General features: G+C 35.5%; 1 long non-coding RNA gene and 1 pseudogene across 1 annotated transcript; one reads left to right on the top strand and one right to left on the bottom strand.

Moving 5' to 3' along the window:
- Nucleotides 1–491: 491 nt before the first annotated feature.
- On the bottom strand, nucleotides 492–1,209 carry LOC147494074 (uncharacterized). Its single transcript, XR_015199253.1, has 3 exons — nucleotides 1,082–1,209; nucleotides 829–866; nucleotides 492–544 (listed from the first exon to the last, which is right to left on the bottom strand). It is a non-coding gene; the product is annotated as an uncharacterized LOC147494074 (long non-coding RNA).
- Nucleotides 1,210–1,227: 18 nt separating this feature from the next.
- On the top strand, nucleotides 1,228–1,843 carry LOC147494073 (BTB/POZ domain-containing protein At4g08455 pseudogene; annotated as a pseudogene).
- The last annotated feature ends 5,948 nt before the right edge of the window (nucleotides 1,844–7,791 follow it).

Raw genomic sequence — 7,791 nt, 5'->3', positions numbered from 1 at the left:
ATTACTAAATATAAACGTAATTGGTGAAAACTTAAGAGACACTTTCATGGATATATCAAGTGGTCATTTCTTCCATCACTTAAGCAAACATATATGAACAAACTACATAGACTTTGTTTAAATGTTGACAGCTAGAATATCATTTGTTGGGCATCGATCAAAAAGGAAAATTGAGAACTGTAGGCTAAGCAATTTTCTACTTCAATGATAATTTTTCATTGTGTACAATAAAGGTAGAATGATTACAATTGATCAAGGGCATGGATCATCAAACTGATTTGAAAACGGAATCTCCTATCAAAAGTTAAAACAAAAATAAAATATTTCTCAAATGGCAAAGAAGCAATTTGGACAGATAGAGAAGTAGCAACTTCTCAAATCTCAATGACATACAAATTTGGAAATCAGACTCAATACCTTGGAGCTAACCTCCAAAGGCTTGATTCCCTCAAGATGTGAATATTAAAAATGCTGCCATAAGTATAACTTACAGAAAATCTCAGGAGCAGACATGATTTGCCAACACCAGAATCTCCAATGAGAGCTTGAACAGATAATCACAACAAAACAGTGCCACAAAAAATATGTATCAAGATGTTGAATATTCAAGATTGAAGAAATTATATAGTAGTCCTTTACGTGTGAACAGTACCAGTCGAAGATTGAAGACAGAGCAAAAGTAGGAGTCGAAGAATGAGAAATTGCACACACAGAATACCTGCTTGCAATAGTGTCAAGTTTTAAGAAGGAAAATATAAAGATAGCAACCAATTGTAACAATGTTTTACAACCACGAGCAATACATATTATAATTCAAAGTGAGCTTACCTGCTACAGTTGGAATTAGTCTTTTTCATGGTGAAATCCTGTGGAAATGAAAAGTTATCAAATCAGAGTTACAAAAGATCGATCAAAAGAATAACAATAATCGAAAGAAGAAATTAGTTAATAATTTAAAAATATATATTATAGGACGATTAACTTGTGAAACAATAGAAAATTAAAAAGTTTAAATACAATCCAATAATTGAAATTATCATTTGTTCCAATAATCAAAACAATGAAAGAAGAATTTGCAAACCTTGTCGATACCCACCATTAGAAACCTTGATGTTTTCAACATACAACACAAAAAAGCGGGTACGGGATGTCGTCTTTGTGAGTGAATGACGATGTGCAAGAGAACTGCTAATAAATGCAGAAATCCAATCCAATAATATACAAAATATGATATTCAGACATGAAAGAAGAGTAGAAGAGAACCCGATGGAATATAATACAGTACACAGGTGAAGAACCCGATGGGAGATTAATTGAAGGTAAGCACTAATATATTTGGTGTTTATTCACATCAGATTAACATATATTTTTTTTCATTGATAATCATTAGACAAGTAGATCCCCAGTATTTAAAGCTATGCTTGAAAATGAGATGGAGGAGAGCATAAGCGGCACCATCAAGATTAGTGAAGTGACTTATGATGCTCTTCACTCTTTTGTTCAATACTTGTACATTGCTGAGGTTTCCCTCGATGAGCAAATGGCTTGTGACCTTTTGGCGTTAGCAGAGAAGTATCAAGTAAAGCATCTTAAGTCACATTGCGAGAACTTTTTGACATCGAAGCTGAATGCAGAGAATGCATTTATGTGCTTTGCCTTTTCCAGTCAGCACAATGCAAAAAACCAACATGAAAAATCTTTGTCATTGATCACGGAAAACATGGACAAGCTCACAAAGCAAGAGGAATATCAGGAGCTAGTTGATAAAGATCCCCGCCTTGTTGTGGGTATATATGAAGCTTATCTTACGAAGCAGGTAAATACTACTACTGCAAAGGATTGAGCTATGCAGTCATCAGAAAGTCTGGCAACTACTCAAACGTTAAGACGATAACTCGGTATCTAGGAGCAAGTTTGAGCAGAGGGTTACTTTATTTTTTTGTTATTTGTCTTTCTCATGTCTAAGATTTGAAGGGTTGTCTTAATTTCAAATGTTCGTTTTATGTCTAGTTTTACGTTTGTTGTATATACTACTAATGTTTTTATCCTCAAATTCGGAGTGCGTGTGAATGTGTGCCTGTGTAAAGACTGAGCCCAAACATTAGAAGAACATTTTTAGTCGAACTCTAGTTAGGGAGGGGAGAATTCAGAGTGCGTGTTCCGTGGATAGTACTTCGACTTCCCTCTGCAGAAAAACCTGGTGGTCACCCTTGTGAAGAAGATTCTTACTATTTCATCAGTACTTTAAATCACGAATGTTATGAAATGAATTTACCAGAGTGGAAGTATTGAAGAATTGGTGGATATTCCAAGGGATGGTTTATTCTTAGCCGAGACTTGGAAGGTGCACCAGTTTATGATACGAACAACTAAATCATAAACTACCATACAGAAACTCGTAGTGACAAATAATAGAGGCGAAGGACATGAAATATGAGAACTCCTGTATTTATGTCTCATAAGAGAAAGAGAGAAACTTACACTTGCTTCTCATTTCTCTGGTTAAGGAGAAAATGCTCATTAGTCATTACCACTAAAGGTCTGAATTTACAAGCAACATGTATCAGCCCCTAATTATTACACAACTGAAAGGCAAGGGGAAAAAAAGGTATAGAACTAAAACCTTTAGCTCGGTAGTCCTTTTGTGTTTCTTTTTGCCCTTATTCTTCTATTTCTCTTGAATTTGACAATTTCCCTTAGAGACAGTCTTGTCGGCATTAGGAGTAAAAATAGCTTTAGTTGCTTCTTTTACAACATTAGATTTCTCTGCAGCATCTTTGTCCACACATTCCTCCAGTTGTGCCTGAAAATGTTAAGGGAACCAAGAATTAATAAGTCTATATAAAGGAAATGTAATGACGATGATTAAAAAACACAAGTTTGAAAATCGATTGCAATACCGAAATGTATGGCTTCGCATCATGTGACAGGTACCGCAAGAATCGCCAGCAAAAGCGGGGTGATCTTAAGCTCTAATATCTCAATTTCCTTTGCAGTTCGATTTATCCATGTATCTTTCTTCATGAGCTGCAGTCCAAAGTTAAACCACTCCCAGCAATTAGTTGGACTGAAGGCTCAAAACCAGATTGTCCAGGAACAGTGTCCAATGATAGAAGGCCATCTTGAAACCTTTTAAAATTAGAATAAACAGTGCAAGTGACATACAATTAAATGATTATCGATCAAGATCCCACAAATAAAGAACTTCATACAACCATGTTACTACTACTTACATTAGTTCTGGAGTCATACATTTGCAATTTGATATTGTTGTTGGAGGGATGAAATGTCAACTGTAACAACAAAACATGGAGAATGATTTCCCAAGTTAATTTCGAATTAAAAACAAACATAAGATGTATGCTTTCACCTCTCTTGTCTATGTTGACGCGTTGTTGGGGCGTTTGACAATAAGAGGTCTTCCCATTCGAGGGTGTTAATCTCATGAAGTCTCTTTTCGTGATTTTAAACACTAACGATACTGCTAGGCTCAACAGATTCACCAATGAAAGATGTATCAGAACCTATTATACCACAATAAAACCAATATCATATATTTGTACCACAAAGGCCAAATTGCTTCTATCTGTTTATAATACGATGAATAAAAACTGTAAACTCCCTCTTAATGTTAGGAATGAGCTAATCCAAATTTTTCACTCAACAATATATACTACGTAATCGACTAATCAAGTAAATAAAGAATATAATATGAAATATTAAGAGCTTTTCTTATTGCTCACCATGTAGCTCAAATTAAAGGACATGGGGTTATTGATGCCTATATCTATGTAAAAGAAATGCATCATTAAACATCTATCATACCCATATAGAGTGCATGATTAGCTTCGCTATCGGTTTCGTCTGATAAAGGCCTTGGCACAGATGTATCGGAGTATGAGGAAGCATAATTTGAATTAATAGGTGTGACTGGAGAATCCTGCGCGCAGTTGTAAATAGGGAGCAACATTGCTAATGTTTTAAATTGTTTGGGGTTGTCTCCATCACATCAAACTCAAAGGATAATTCAACAAAAGAAACTTGGAGCGCTTGTGAACAGATTCATCTAAAAAAGAAAGGCCACTTAATGAACCACACATTTAATAAGTTAGAATTATGTATGCTAACCGTTTGAAACAACGAGTGGACAAAGGTAATATAAAAGCGCAGTGGTAATGTTCAGACCAACCTCTAAAGTCTCACGATAATGCACAAGGACTATGTGCTCATATCCAAGATGAAGAGCCGATTCGCCTTTTGAATTCTTAATACTGGCAACTGTTGCCGCTATTCCCTTTCCAACATCAAGTTCCGCAGCCAAATCTACTCCAAAAAAATGTAGAGAAGGTAAAAGTGAAGCTGTTACTCTTGAGACGACATAGATTTCCATTGGAAGCAGCTTCAAGTAAGAGTTGAGCTTTTGTAGTTGTACATAACAGAAAAAATAGAGAAAGCAAAAAGCAAAAAGGAGGAGAAGTATGAATTAAACTTCAAGAGTAGAAGAAAATATGAATTTTTTTCATTTGATTATCTTTTACTAAGAAAGTGGGAGAGAATAGAGTGGAGATTGAGAGGGAGATGGAAAGTGAAAGGGCTTTGTGTATTTATGGTTCAAAATTAAAAGAATGAGAGTAGTAGTTTCTGTGAGAAAAAAAAATGATGAGAAACAGAAGAGATGGGAGAGAAGGGAAAAGAATCGGCTCGTATTCTCTGATTAGAATTTTCCTTTTCTTAATCTCTTATTAAATAACTCAATTATTGCTAATTAAATTGCATTTATAGCATTTATAGTCAGGCGTACAATTGAGAATGGTGTGGATTTGGTTTTCTAATATACTGCCACATGAAAAGACTGATTGCTCCTATTTAAAAGTGTTAAACAATATTTTTATTTAAGGATAATATCGGTACTGAAAATTTATAAAGGCATAAAAAGACAAAGTAGTCCTCATTAATAAATATCTAGGCATCTAATTTTATTATTCATCAAGGGTATTATGCGTCAGAAAAAGACCCGGATGAATTTAAGAGGCCACGATCATTATAGGCTATACTACTAGTATATATATATATATATATATATATATATATATATTATAGGCCTGTGTGCATACGCACCGGCTCTTTTGAAAATATTTAGATTTTTTTTAGAAAATTGGGACTACCGTTTTAGTCGCTAACCCGTTTTAATTTTCTAACAAATTATTTTAATTAAGTTTTAAAAACCCATTTTTTTTCAATTGGGAGAGAGATAATATTTTAATAGGAGAATAATTCTCATTTTAATTAGATATGTTAGATTTTTCCTTTTCAATAGGGGAGGAATTCCCATTTTAATAGAAGAATGATTCCCGTTTTAATTAGAAATGCTAGAATTTGTTTTAATATGAGAGAAATTCCCATTATAATAGGAGAGAAATTCCCGTTTTAATAGGAGATGACATGGAATTTTAATAGAGCTTGAAAAATACCCCTTGTGGGAGCTTTAATATTAAAATATAGATATATATACAAAGAAGGGTGGAGTGGGTGGACAAATTCCACCTCACAAGGTAATACGTGGTTGTGACACCCCCTAACCATAGCTACTAAAATATTTTTCTAGGGTGAGTTAACAAGTTTTTTTTGGGTGAGTTTAAAAGTTTTTCTCACCTCACCCACCTACACAAAAAACGCCTCGATTGTTTTTGGGCTGAACTTTTATGGGTTGTTAGGCTCTAGAAATATGAGTAGGGGGGATGCGCGTCGGGGGCACCAAATGTGTGCATATCTGTATCAGGTGGGGGCAGATGCGCGTCAGGGGCGCCGAAGGAGCGTGTATCTGTGTCGTATGGCACGGAAAATACTAGTATATATATACAATATATATATATATAGGGGCTGGCTACCTTGACAACTTAAAATGACAGCTAATCTTGACAGCCCACCACATACACTAGATTATAGTTCATCCAACGTCCAGATCTTGATCTCATTTAACAAAGGAATTAGGGAGGGTAACTTAGTCATTTGACTTTCTATTCAAAAAAAAACTCATGAACAAACCACCCAACTCTTCTTCCCCTTCCACCCAACAAAACCGATCTTTCCCAACAAATCCCAGCTCTTCTCCTTCCACCTTCCAATCCCAACAAATCTCCCTTCCACCCAACAAATCTCAGCTCTTCTTCTTCTACCCAACAAAATCAATCTCTCCCAACAAATCCCAACTGAGAGCTTGATGAACTCTCTCTCCCTCTGCATAAAATCTTCGACCACTTTCCTCACCTAAAGAAAACAATTCAAGTTTGAAGCTTTTTACTTTTTTGGTGAGTTATTTCTATTTTGTTTTAATGTATCAAATGTTAGAAAGAAACCCACCCACCCACCTTTCACGTTTTTCATTTTTTCTAGTGTTTGTGCATGGTTAGTTTAATAGGTGCACGCCCACATTTAATTACTATCTAATTTTTTTAAGAGTTAAAATTGGAAATTTAATATGGGAGTCGCTTGATATTTATTTCGTTATGGTTATGCATTTATTCTGTTTGATATATTTTCCTCGCTTTTTGAATTTCTAGAAATGGAAGGGAATGTTGGAGCTGTTGACGGGTCTTCTTCTCGTTGTACTGGTTCCCAAAGTAAAGATGTCGAGATATTAGTTGCTCCGCACTTAGGTATGAAGTTTAATAGTGTTAATGAAGCAAAAACTTACTATAGAGAGTTTGGTAAACAGGAAGGATTTGAGATTAGTGTTCGGACTACAGATAAAAAACAAACTGGTGTGGAATTGCCTTCTAGTTGACTATTGGTTTGCTCACGTGAGGGGGTCCATAACAAGAAAGAAGAAAGTGAAGGTGTAGCTTCAAGAAATACTTCGACTGTTAGGTGTGGTTGCCAAGCTAGAAAGCGAGTTACAAAAAGAAAACTTGAAAATATATATGATGTGAGCTTCGCTGCAAACAACCATAGCCACAGTTTCGTCTCTCCATCAAAGAGGCAGTATATGAAAGGTAACAAAAATATGCCTGAAGCTGCGAAATGTTTGACAGAGGTTTTTCATGACAACGGTATACCTGTAGGGAAAGTGGCAGACGTTTTCCATGGGGATGCAATTGGGTTTAGGAGAAAACATTGTTGGAACTACCATTATGGTTTGACGAGAAAAATGTCTAAAGACAATGATGCTACTGCCGTACTTCACTATTTTAGGCAAAAGAGTGCTGAAAATCCCCAGTTCTACTATGTCATTCAATTAGATACAAAAGGGGTTGCAGTAAATTTCTTTTGGGTTGATGGAAGGTCCTGTGTCCAATATGAGTACTTTGGGGATGTCGTATCTTTTGATACAACATATAGAACTAATGTTTATAGTATGCCTTTTGCACCTTTTACTGGAGTCAACCACCACATGCAGTCTATTCAGTTTGGTTGTGCCCTGCTACTTAATGAGACAGAAGAGACATTTGTGTGGTTGTTTCAAACATGGCTTGCAGCTATGGGTGGTCGTCCACCAACTTCAATGCTTACAGACCAAGATTTAGTGATGACTGCAGCAATTAGAAGAGTTTTCCCTACTACTCGACATCGATTTTGTCTTTGGCACATTATGTAAAAAAATTCGGAGAAGTTGTCCTTTGTCTACCATAAGCTCGATACATTGTGTTCAGAGCTTACATATATTATTTGGAAGTCATATAGGATTGCTGATTTTGAAAGAAGGTGGTATGCACTACTGTTGAAATATGACTTGACTGAAAATACTTGGTTGACAGAAATATATAAAAACCGTACGTCTTGGGTTCCGGCTTA

Source organism: Coptis chinensis, chromosome 6 (genome assembly GCF_015680905.1).
Source record: "Coptis chinensis isolate HL-2020 chromosome 6, ASM1568090v1, whole genome shotgun sequence".
NCBI classification, from domain to species: domain Eukaryota; kingdom Viridiplantae; phylum Streptophyta; class Magnoliopsida; order Ranunculales; family Ranunculaceae; genus Coptis; species Coptis chinensis.
This window is presented reverse-complemented; position numbering and strand designations above follow the sequence as displayed.